Here is a 12535-nt window from a genome sequence, read left to right on the forward strand (position 1 = left end):
AAAAAGGGGGAGCAGACTGGAGGAAAAAATCAGCTTTTGGTTTTCATTGACAAACCAAAACATTTCAAGTGAATTTGGTGAGAAAATGTTTATTTAATTTGAAAAGCCATTTCTCATCAACAAATGTTTGACTGAAATGTTTTGACCAACTCTATGAATGGCTGCTTGGCAGATTTTGTTATGAACAAAGGTGTAACCAACAACAGTTTTGGAGTTTGTGGGGCTTATCTCTCCTCTCTCTGTTAGCAGTTCCCATTTTCCTCCCTCCTCTCTGCACTGTGGGTCCTTGGCCTCTATTTACTTCCTGATTAGTCTTTTATGTTGCTAGGTAGGTGAGTTGCTCTTGACTCCTTCAGTGGTTCAATCGGTCTCTGTTCTGTGGATGTTCATTCAGGTGAGCTCCCTGAAGGCTGTGGTCTCTGTGCCTGCATCACAAAGAGTGTTAGTAAAGGATTATGGTCTAGCCTACTGATAGGGCACCGTAGGTCATAATGCAGGGCAGAGAGGAACAGAGTGAACAGTGGGAAGCGGTGTATGATTTTTCTGTGGAAACAGACATTGCCCTGAGTCCTCTCTGGCCCCCTTGTCTTAAGGAGCCTGAGAAGGTAAATTTTTCAATAGAACTTTGACTGATACAATAGCTCCCTCATCAGGGAGGAGGCTGGTCTGCTACACTACAGCAGCTTGTTCTGCAAATGAGCATAAATCAGAATGCCTAGTAGCAGCAACAGCCAGCTCTGAGATGCCACAGGCTGATTTCTAGTTGACATGTGCCTGTGTTATAGTAACTAAGAAGACATTTGTTGCTTGTTGACACCATATTTATCTGTTTTAGCAAAGAGGCCAGGGCTTAAACAGGAGATTTATATCCTCCTACCTCTTGAACTGAACCTCTAGAGCAGGATGGGGGTATATTGGTGGTGTGTGGAAAATGTGTACTGATACTATGTCTCTACAGGTTCTGGGAGTAACCAGAGGGCTTTAGTCCCCTGCACTGTCAGTTTGGTCCACTCCACAAATAGTTTACTTTCAAACCTACTCAGCTCTGACATTGAATACCATGCAGCAAGACAGATTGGTGAGGATCTGGCCCTGAATTTGCTAAGTGAGTTATTGTAATCTCCTAACATGAAGTATATTTTGAGAGACACCTCTGTTGTCCATATATTTTTGGCAATATACTTTGCAAAGACCTGCCTTACATTATTATCCAGAAAAGAACAAAATATAGGTCACCCAGTCAAAGGATCCTTTAATTTAATTTAAAGATGAACAAAATTGCACTGGAAACTACATGGCATTATTTCATGGTGGCCACTTAACGAAAATGATTCTTAGTGCAGATTTCACTCTGTGAAATGTTTTATAGAGAGGAATAATACAATGTAATACAGTACCGAGAGAAATGTTGAGAAAGGGTTTCTTAGTCTATTGATAATTTTGTTTTTGAAGTTTTTGTTGTTGCTTTCAGTGCTATTTAGAGTTTCTTCTGTGTCTTCAGAGGGGAACTAACTCCCTTTAGAAAGAGTAAAAAATAAAAGTGGAAAAAATCAAAGTAAAAGAGGAAAAATTAAAAAGAAATCAGCATGTGGAAGCTTCAGACACTGTTCCTAAGCTAAATATATGTGGTGGTATGAACTATGAGAATGAAGTGAAGAAAATTCAGGCTCGATGCAGTGCCTTTGAAAGACTAGCTTGTATCATGAACAATAAGCTTCTAGGTTAAGGAGAAGGGTTTTGGCACCTGTGTATTGACACCAGTGGCATATCATTTCAAAATATGGACACCCGCCAAGAAGATGGAATGAGAATTGAAGGTTTGATATCCAAGATGAGAGAGGTGTTTGGGAGACATGAAGCCAGTAGCTTGAAGACCATGAAGAAAATAAAGTAACAACTGGCTGGCTACTTCTTAACTCTTTCTTACTCCCTGACTCCATAAACCCTGGAAGTCTTTGATGCTCACCTTTTTTCTGACAAGGGAATCTTTTTCCCATTGATGGTAATTAATGTTAAGAGCTCTTAGGTCTTGCGCTGTAGTATCCCTCCATCTTGTCCTTAATTGGCCATCATAAGGCTGTCCTCCTTAGACCTGCTTAGCTGGTCTACCTTCCATCATCCTAACTACATGCACTGCTCCCTGAAGTAATTGGGATTTCACTATATTTGCTGTACTTGGTTCTCCATAGATCTCCTGAAGTTCCCTATTAGATCTTGTTTATTACTTATAATTTATGCTTACAAGAGAACAGAGACCTATGGATTGTAGAGGCTACACAGGCTGCCAACTATACCAGCCTTTGCAATACTTAACCAATCATGCTTAGATGAAAACAAGGACAGTAACTCCTTATTGGTGCCTTCATCCTTCAGAGAATGGAAACGTAATTTTTCTTTGTCCATCTGTGTGGATTCAGTCAGCTGCGGATGGATGGTGTCTTAGCTGGATTTTTTATATCTTGGCTGCTGAGAAATTGAGATGCATCATCAAAACATGTTCACTTCTCTGGGCTAATATGTAGATATAGAATGTCACATTTTCATTTGTGGTATGGTTTTTTTTTCTTTATGCATAAAAGCTGAATCTGAATTTCTACCATTTAAGAAACACATGATATCTAGAAATCTAGAGGAAAGCTTATTCAGCAGCTTTTCTTCAGCTATACATTTACCCTCCACCCCTATTGCTTTGGCTAGCTTGGAGGTTTCAATCTTTCTGTTGCAGTGCATAGAAAAGTTTATCAGGGGACTGGCTGTTAAAATGTACTGTCGCATCAACATTCGTTAACACAGCATGTCAGAGATTTGTGTTTAAAAGTTTTCTTTATTTTTTTTAAACTTCTGAAGTGCTTTCTTCCTACCAAAAGCTCACATATTGCTAATCAGCACCCTACACTTCCAACTTGCTACAGATGAGTGAAGCAGAACTAGATCACCGTCCAGAGGGATTAGAATTAATGAGGACAGAACCCTGCCAGGAACCTTGTGCTCTGGTTGGAACAAAAGACTTCTCCTGAATGCCTGCTGAAATTAGAAAATAAAGTTGTATATTTTATGATGACTCGACTGTGCAGTCTTTTTCAGGAACAATTTGTAAACCTCTCTCCCCAGAAAAGCATAATTAGTGAATCCCCCCTTCCCCCCCCCCAACATTGGCTCTGGTGTTGTATCTAACTTTATTTTCTATTTTCTCTGTGCATTCAAGGTAACTCTTTTGTTCCATTTTCAGCCCACACGCTGACACAGCTCTCTCCCTCTCTCTCTTTCCCCTTACATTGTTGTTTAAGCATGCTGTAAACTTATTCATTCCCTAAAGGCAAAAGCAGCTATCTGAGCAACACTTTGTCAGCATAATACATTTACAGAATGCATATTTATGAACCTTTGAGCTTTTATTGTTCCAGAGGGCAAATAAAAAACATGAAAAGTAGCAATATAGTGTTTCAAAGGTCCCTCAAGAAAAACAAAAGTAGCTGGAAATAAATTTAGAGTTAAAAAAAAATAAGTTCTCTAGAACACAACCCCAAATTAGTACATATGAAATATTGGTGGGTTAGGACTTTTACTCTTCTACCTATCTCAGCCACCCCATGCCACATTTTAGGAAATTTAAAACTATTTATATGGTTGTAAACGTTGAAAAAAATATAATTTAAAGGGAAGGTTAGATATATATGTTAACCATCCAGAGACTGTTAAACTAGCATGTTGCACCGGATTATAATGAAGTGAATAAAGGTTTTAAATGGAAACAATCATCTTACTTACAAGTTGCAAGACTAGCATTTAGCATAAAGTCTTCAGCTAAATTACCACAGTTAAAAGGCTTTGGAGAAAATTGAGACATCCATAAAATGTCTTTCAGTTATGATTATTATTTTAATTGACTATGGGATCCCAGTTAACTTTACATTGTATGCCTTGACACTTAAAATGAATGGATCACTAATCCATTATTGCTGACAGTCTTCTTCTTTTTATGGCTTCTGTAAATGTAGAACAACTACTATAATTTTACATTTAGATGGTTAAACCGGATAATTGTGTCTGGAGCAGCAGTGTATTGCTGTGATGTCTCCTTCATATTTGTGAATTGGCCATTGAGTTATAGGTAGGTTCCATGGTCTGTTCTGAGTGACCACAGTTGCCCACTGGAGAATCTTTAATTTTCCATTTGTGCAGCAATCATGGTTTGTGCGGATATAGTTTAGAGTTGCCCATGAGCTTTTTGGGAGATGGAAACCAGGGATCTTCTGTGTCAGGTCTTTCATGAGCATGTTTATTTGTGACTTCTTGTGAACTCAGTTCAGCTTTCCAAGTTTCATCAGGATTGAAGTTGCATTGTTGAAGGTTAATACATGGGTCCAAAATGGCTTACATGACTTCAGGCGGTGGTGAGGGACATTGTTAAGGTACTGGTGGATAGGAAGACATTTATTTTACAGGATTCTTTGGAATTCCTCAAGGGTTGCAGCATCACAATGAATGGATGGGGGAGAAATGTGCCACAGCACTGGCAGCCAAGGTGTTGGGGTCGACTTGAGTGTTCCAGAGAGACACCCCATTGCAGTGTTTAACTGGACATCGACAAGTCGAGTATGGCTACTTCTGGTCCATACTGGCGCATGGTACTCTGCTATGGAGTACACAAAGGCCATCGCTGATGTGCGCAATGCTGATGCTCCTTAGCTGGTTCCTGCCAGTTTCTGGATCAGCTTGACCCTTGTCTTCATCTTGGCAGCTACTTTCTTCAGATGGTGGTGGACAGTTAGCATGCAGTTGAGCTTCACTCTGAGATAGATCGGAGTGGGGTCATGTTGCACAGAGTGGCAGCAGAAGATCACTTTCAGGGTGCACTAAGTGTTCCTGTTATCAAGATGGAATGCAGTAGCTGTTGTTTTGTGAGGATTTGGCTTGAGCCTCTATTTCCAGAAATATTCCTCCATGCTGTTTTAGGTCCCTGTTCAAGGTGGAATTGATGTCACTGAAGGTGGCTGCTTGTGTTGCCAGGGCTAGATCATCCCCATATGCAAATTTGCATGACTTTGTTGGAGGCATGTTGCTCATGTAAACATTTAAATACTTCAGTGCGAGTACTGAACCTTGTAGAAGTCCATTGTTGAGGAACAGGGGTGAACTGACCTTGTTGCCCAAGTGGACACATAGCCTCCTATTGCTCAGCATCATCCATAGCAGGTGTAGTGTTTTGCAGCAGGGGATGATTCTTGCAAGATTCAGCATCAGGCCTTTAATCCAGACTGTACTGTAGATTAATGACAGGTCCACAAACACTGTGCCAGTCTTAAATTTCCTCTGGATTCTGACCTCGATGTATGTTACAAGGCCCCAAACTTGGTTGCAACAACTGTTTTTGGCCTGAATCCCATTTGTTCTTTGAGGATCACGAGAGGACTGATTCTCTGGAGAATATGTTCCAGGAATTTGTAAGTAGTGCACGGGAATGATATCAGCTTTGATCATTGGTTGGCTTTCCTGGCCCTCCAGGTTTTTAGGATGTATCCCAATTCCATGGTTTTGGTGTACAGTTTCACCAGCTATTGGAGTCCCCTGGGGTCTGGTTGATGAAGAAATTCCAGAGGGATACCATCTCTGCCAGCTGCTTTCCATTTCTTCATTGCGGCTAAACCTTCGTTCACTTCATCTGTACTGATGGCAGTGGCGTCTTGTGGAGGGATTGCGGTCATTTTCTTATGTAGTTGACGATGGATCTCTTGCTTGGTGTTTTTGTCTAGCAGTCCTTTTGTGCTCTCCACCAATTTGGAAGCTATGGAGTTGGGACAGACTTTTGAGGTCCGGTATTCCATCGGATTAGCAGCTATGAGATGACATAGGCATTGAAACTAGAAACTGAGTCTAGAGACTCTTACAGGGCTTTTGCAACCTGTGGTCTGCCCAACTGGTTGTATTGCCGGAGCAGGGTCCTGGATCTCTTTTGTCCAGTAGTGAGTGTATTTTTCCTGGAAGCCCCAGGGGATACTTTTCTTGGCAGCAGCAGAAAGGAAGCCAGCGACCTGGTGATAACATTCTGATGATGTGGGGATTCAGATTATCACTTTTTTGATGGCTTTCCTATAGCAACCCGTCAGCTATGGCCAGGTTACACTGTGGGATTTGTTTTGACAAAATCACGGGGACTTTGATGGACTTGTGTTGGCAGTTGGGAAGTATGTTGCGGGATGCATGAAGCGTACTCCTGCTTTGATCTTTGGAAACAATAGTGAGGTCCTAGTTTTAATCGTGTTGTTAGTGAGCAGAGTGGAAAATTGCTCGCTATTTGGGATCAAAGACCAGTTGCAGATCTTCCGTGGATATCCAGTCCATGAGGTATTCACCATTGGTGTCATTTACTTCATAGCCCCACATAGTGTGGTGGCTGTTAAGGTCACCAATGTATAGGGCTGGGATCGATGCACTTGGAAGCATTGGTTTTGGCCATTTTGAATTAGGGGCGCTATACATGTTGGTAATGTGCAGCTCCCCTATCCTGATGGCCGTGGTGTAGGTGGCTTCTTCTTCAGCTGGGGAGAAAACATCAAAATCAGTGATGATGTTCTTCAAGTATATGGCCAGGCCATATTTTGGATGGTAATGGCTAGCCGTAAGGTTGTAAATATGGATACGGTAGCAGCTAGCCTAATGGTCATTGGAGCCGTGGGTTTCTTGGAGCATAAGGATGTCAATGTTATTCATTGCAATACTTTCACTTCACCAGGGAAAGTTCCTCAGTGTTAAGTTGGAGGATCCTTGTTCCAGATGTGTTACTTGGCCGTAAAGAGAGCCATTATGATGGCTTGAGTTGTTGCTCTGAAGACTGGGAGATGTTGATCAATGTTTGGTTGCTGGGTTGATGGCATTAGTCATGATTTCTCACTTAACAGAGTGGGCTGCATCAAGCCTGCCATCTTCCTCCAGATTGCTAACAGTAAAATATAGCTAGCTAGCTGGGTTTGTATGCTTAGCTGTATTCATTAGCCCAACTATAGTTAAAAAGACATTCCCCCAGTCTTGCTCAGATACACCGCCTGAAAGTTCAAAAGCTAAGTATTGTTCCCCTGAATGAACTGTGAAACATATTTTGAAATGAGGGATGGCATATGACCAGCTGGAACCTTCACCCAAAGTTCTAACTGAACTGAGCCCAATGATAGAATTAACACAATTCTTCACATCCTTAAGTATTGCCAGAAACAGAACCCAAAAATACCAGGATGCGATGCTGTTTCCAGCTTAATAAAAACTTAGAAATACTAGAAATTAAGACTAGAACATGGGGAAAAACACTGAATAGGTTCCAGCTGGTCAAAAATTTTCAGCCTTCCCTAGAACTGGAGCCAAAATGTGCTGAAATGGCCTCTTTCCTTTAGGATCCAAGAGCTCCTCATTACGCATTCTGCAGCAGAAGCTTCAATTACATTTTAAATGGGAAGTTCAGTTGGACCAAGTGCTTATGGCTCCTTTTGCCCCAAGCCAGAGAAGTAGATCAGAAGAGCTCACCTCTGGAGGAAGAAGCTGCTTAGTCTCTCACTGAAAAGGAGAACTCATTGCTGGAGGAAGTAGTAAATTGCCTGTTCTCCCTTCCAGAAAGACCTGCCACGGGGTACTATAGTTGGAAGTGGGGGGAGAAGATTCTATTGGGTGTGTCACTGGGTCTATCATGGAAACCATTTTTTTCTTTTTTGGAAAGGGGTGGTGGGACATACAGCCAATATCCCCCCATTGTCCTCCGACATGCGCATTCCAAAGGTCAGAGTGGTTTTGATAAATTTTAGATGAACATCTATGTTTGAAATGTCCAGTTTGTTTTAAAATTAAACTCTGCTCGTTCTGAGGTGTTTTCCATCACAATGCGAGTTTTTTCAAAGTTGCTGATACCATGAGAATGTCACGCCAAAGAGATTGAGACAGTTCACTATGGGAGAAATTCAACATGTGCAGAGAACCTGCCCAATGCCTTTTCTGCTACTTGAGCCTTCAAAAAAGACTTAAGTGGGACTTGTGCCAGCACTCTGCACAAGAGTGAATTTTACCCTGTATTTGTAGCCAAATGGAACACTTTCTGGTTCATTCATTGCCATTGAAAAAGTTTTAAACCACAGTGGACATTTCGTAGCTGACACTGACAGTGTAGAAATTGTGCACGGTGACAGGGTCAGGCCAGATAGATCCAGGAGAGTGATAGAAGGCAGATATATTAGCCTCAGATTAAGCAGGTCCCTTTTCCCTGGGTAAGGTAATAGGGGCGGTTCCAGAACAATCAGGAACTTGCTGGAACCAATTAAGGCAGGCAGGCTAATTAGGACACCTGGAGCCAATTAAGAGACTGCTAGAATCCATTAAGACAGGCAGGCTAATCAGGGCACCTGGTTTAAAAAGGATGTCACTGCAATCAGTGAGGGGAGTGCGAGGAGCTGGGAGCAAGAGGCATGCAAGAAGCTGAGAGTGAGTAGGTGTACTGCTAGAGGACTCAGAAGTACAAGCATTATCAGAAATCAGGATGAAGGTCCGGTGGTGAGGGCAAAGAAGGTGTTGGAAGGAGGCCATGGGGAAGTAGCCCAGGGAGTTGTAGCTGTCATGCAGCTGTTACAGGAGACGCTAAAGATAGCTCCAATCCACAGGGCTCTGGGCTGGAACCCAGAGTAGAGGGCAGGCCTGGGTTCCCCCCATGCCCCCAACTCCCTATTTTATATAAGAGGAGGTGACCTGGACTGTGGGTCCCACCAGAGGGGAAGGTCTCAGGCCTGTCCCCAGACCCACTAGGTGGGCCAGCAGAGACTGTGGGGCAGGGCCGCCCAGAGGATTCCGGGGGCCCGGGGTCTTCGGCGGCGGGGGGGCCCTTCCGTTCCGGGACCCGCCGCCGAAGTGCCCCGAAGACCCGCGGCGGGAGTCCCCCGCCGAAGCGGGACCCCGCCCGGTCTTCGGCGGTACTGCGGTGGCGGGGGTCCCGCCGCGGGCCTTCGGGCACTTCGGCGGCGGGTCCCGAACAGAAGGGCCCCGCCGCCAAGACCGGGCTGCGCCGACGACGACGACGACGGGCGGCGGGTCCCGCTTCTCCCCGGCCCCGGCCCGGCCCGGCTTCTCCCGGCCTCGGCCTCTTACCGAGCGTCGCCGGCAGGGCCTGAGCGCCGTCCCGCTCAGAGCTGCGTGGTGAGGGGGCGGGGCGGGGCGCGCCACGCCGAGCGGAGGCAGCTGCCCCGCCTCCTCCCCACGGCGCTCTGAGCGGGACGGGGCTCAGGCCCCGTTGGAGCTCCCAGCCCCGCCCCGCTCACCACGCGGATCGGGGCGGGGCTCAGGGGCTCGGCCGGAGACTCGGCGCTTGATGCGCTGAGGCTCCAGGAGAGGGGCGGAGGCGGGAGCCTCCCCTGTTCTCTTGGGGGCCCCTGCGGAGCCCGGGGCCCGGGGCAAATTGCCCCCTTTGCCCCCCCCCCTGGGCGGCCCTGCTGTGGGGGATTGTTCTCCTCTCTTTCCCCATGCTGGCCAGTGATGAGGTTAGCCGAGTGAACAGCAAGTTTGTGCCACTAACAAAAGGAGCCAAACTGAGGACTGCTAAAAACCTCTGAGGTGAGCAAATCCACCATAAAGCACAGAACCCACGAAGGCAGAGGAGGAACTTTATCACAGCACCCACAGGATGTTAACATTTTACGCCATTTTCTGATGGACTGTAATGTTGGTTTATATTTAACAAAGCAACGTGTACAGAATCATTGCATGGTCAAATCCTTACAGATTACAAAGCAGTGATGCAAAATAAAGCAGAATGCAGGTCAGCTTTATTAAAACAGGATGGATGCTTTTAAACATTTTTCACTGGATTCCCACACTGTAAATGTCAAAAATGTTGTTACTTTCCAGCAAGATGGATGCCTCTAGCAGGTGGATCTGAAATGTCAGATGTTAGAAAAAATAATAACCACTTTTTTCCCCAATCCACATAAGTTTGCTCATAGTCAGTATTGCTTATTACATTGTGAGCCTTCAGCTTGCCAGTACTGGGTAGATTTCTCTTAACCTTGTGTCACTGTTTAAAGAGTGATGTTTTTCAGGAATGTGTGACTTGGTCATATAAATACGCTGTAGGCAGGACCTTGGCTTCCAAAGTGCCACTTTTATTCTTTTTTTTTAACAAGCTCAGAAATGACCTTGGTGCCCTAGCCAACACATTTCCTCACAATGAAGCAGGTTAACATCTAACCCTGTGCGAGAGCTATTGCCGAGTACAGTAGTTAATATTTTACGAAATAAAGGGCCCAGTCCTGTGAGTGCCTTCAACTCCTGTTGGCTTCAAAAGGTGTTCAATGTGCTCAACTGTTTGCAGGAATGAGCCCTTAGAATGTATGTTGTAGTGGGAACAATTATACCCTAATAAGATTCGTCACATATTAGAAGTGAAAAGTCATGGAAGCTGAGAGAAGGAGGAAGAAAAGTCTAGCATGTGTGGGTTTGTATGAAGAGCTCTGTTCTAGACCTGCTCAAGTCATTTGTATAGTATGAGTTAACATGCCATAGCTGCCATCTGTTTGACTCTTTGCAGCCGAAGGCTGATATTGTGCCTATAAGGCCCATCCCTATGCTGGGGCAATGTGGTAGTGCATTATCTCAATGGAAGAATCTCCAGAGCTCATTGTGACTGAAATAGGTCCCAGGCTCCCAGACCTCTGTCAGGGACAGCAATGGTGGGAGTGCTACTGTTGGCCACCAGTGTTTAAAACACTGCTTTGCGTAGGCCTGCTCTGAGCAAGGCTGGATGACATGGTTTGCGATTTTCAAAGGACCCTAAAATAATTAGTTACCCAAATCCTTTTGAAATTCATACTCTCTTAGGGTCCTTTGAAAATCCCAGACCTCATGCTTAAATCACCATTGGCCGCCAGGAGCCCTGTCTATTCTAGCATCTTCACCACTGCTACTTCTGATGGAGCTCTATCATTGTTACAAACAGAGGGGAATCTTGGGCCGTGTCTACGTGAGCAGCCTTTTTTCTCTAGAACATCTCACCATTGCTAATACAAGTATTAACAAACAAACAAAATAGGATGCAAAATGTGAGGCGCTCTCGATCAAAGGGTAGAAATGCAAGGGTATAAATATCTCAAAAATATACAATAAATTACAGAGGAGATCCACATTTTGCACTTTGTCCTAATTCTATTAAGGTCTATGGAAAGACTTCCAGTGATTTCAGCAGGAGTTGGATGGAGCTGATAGTGCCTCAGATTCCACAGAGTGCCATCATGGTTACAGGACCCCCGTCAACATTGTGCAAATGAAAGAAGCAGAAAACATTTTTTTATTACTTCTGGGTACTAAAGAAATTTGAAAGAAGGAAACAACAAAGTGACAAAGATGATGACAAAGAAAAGGAAAACAAAATGGAAACCAGAGCTATGCCTGTTATACAGCAAAAAGGAGATTGTATTTGCTTCCTTCACCTACAATAAAACCTGCTCTCCACAGCTTGAGAGTAGTTACTGAGCTTGAGTGCAAGCCTTGGTGTCTTTTTGTGGTCTATTTTGGTGATTTTGACTAAACTCACCCTGGAACCAGGTTAATCTTGGTCTCTTTTGCAAGGTACATCTTTTAATATAGCCAAGTCAGTAGCTTTGAGCTTTGCCTGGTCACACTATGTATGTATCCAATGGACTCTGTAATTTTGATAATCATAGCCATCATTAGTGTTTTTAATATTTACATATTACGATGAGACCAGGGATCGCATGTGTTTGCTTGCTTGCTTGACATGTTCAAAGATTTAACAGGAGTTCCTATAGTAGACATGTAAAGGAAGTGCAATGAATAATATGCCCTGTATATGCATGTGTATACACCCATTTCTTTTATACGCTAAAGTATCATTCTGTCTGTTCTGTATATGTTCTTATACTGCCGCATCAGTGTAGTGTCTGAGCTTCCAATCATGAATTAAGTAATGTGACTAACACCTGCTGCATGTGGCTCATTATTTCTCTCACACTACTACTCTTGAGGAGAGGATATGTGCAGTGTAGTGTTTTGTGTTTTTATGTACAAACTGCTGTATGTTTGTTAGAGAAGGCAAGGTCAAGGAATTGCATCTTGCACTTGGAGCAGAAGGAGGTGAGGTTTGTGATAGTCCTTAGCTCCTGTGGGAGTCAGTTACATAGTCTTAGATTAGCTCCTCACAAAAGCTCTGTCTCCTGTGAAGATGAGCTATATGCTAGAAAGTATCTGAGGGGTATCTGTTACAGCTGCCTCCCTGCTGCATTCCTTTTTGTTTTCCTCTGTGTGGCCGCCCCTCCCGGCCATGGGGCTTGCAAAAGTCATAGCCTGGCCCTGCTCATTGGAATGGCCTTTGCAGACTAACCGGAGCCATTGCTCTGCTCAGGTGGGGGTGGGCCTCTGCCTCCTTTGTTCAAACCTGGGCTTGGTGTAGGGTGGCCACTGTCCAGAGCTGCAAGACCTATTGTGTTTTTAGGATCCTGGGCATGAGTCATACCTCTGGGCTCAGGGCTAGTCCAAACATGCCTCTGTGGCTGCC

At 44.2% G+C, this 12535-nt stretch overlaps 1 long non-coding RNA gene across 1 annotated transcript; it reads left to right on the forward strand.

The window, feature by feature from the left end:
• Positions 1-505: 505 nt before the first annotated feature.
• On the forward strand, positions 506-12249 carry LOC120370667. The gene is made up of 3 exons (XR_005583868.1): positions 506-605; positions 959-1105; positions 11175-12249. It is a non-coding gene; the product is annotated as an uncharacterized LOC120370667 (long non-coding RNA).
• Positions 12250-12535: the final 286 nt, after the last annotated feature.

This window comes from Mauremys reevesii, linkage group 8 (assembly GCF_016161935.1).
Source record: "Mauremys reevesii isolate NIE-2019 linkage group 8, ASM1616193v1, whole genome shotgun sequence".
Taxonomy (NCBI): Eukaryota; Metazoa; Chordata; order Testudines; family Geoemydidae; genus Mauremys; species Mauremys reevesii.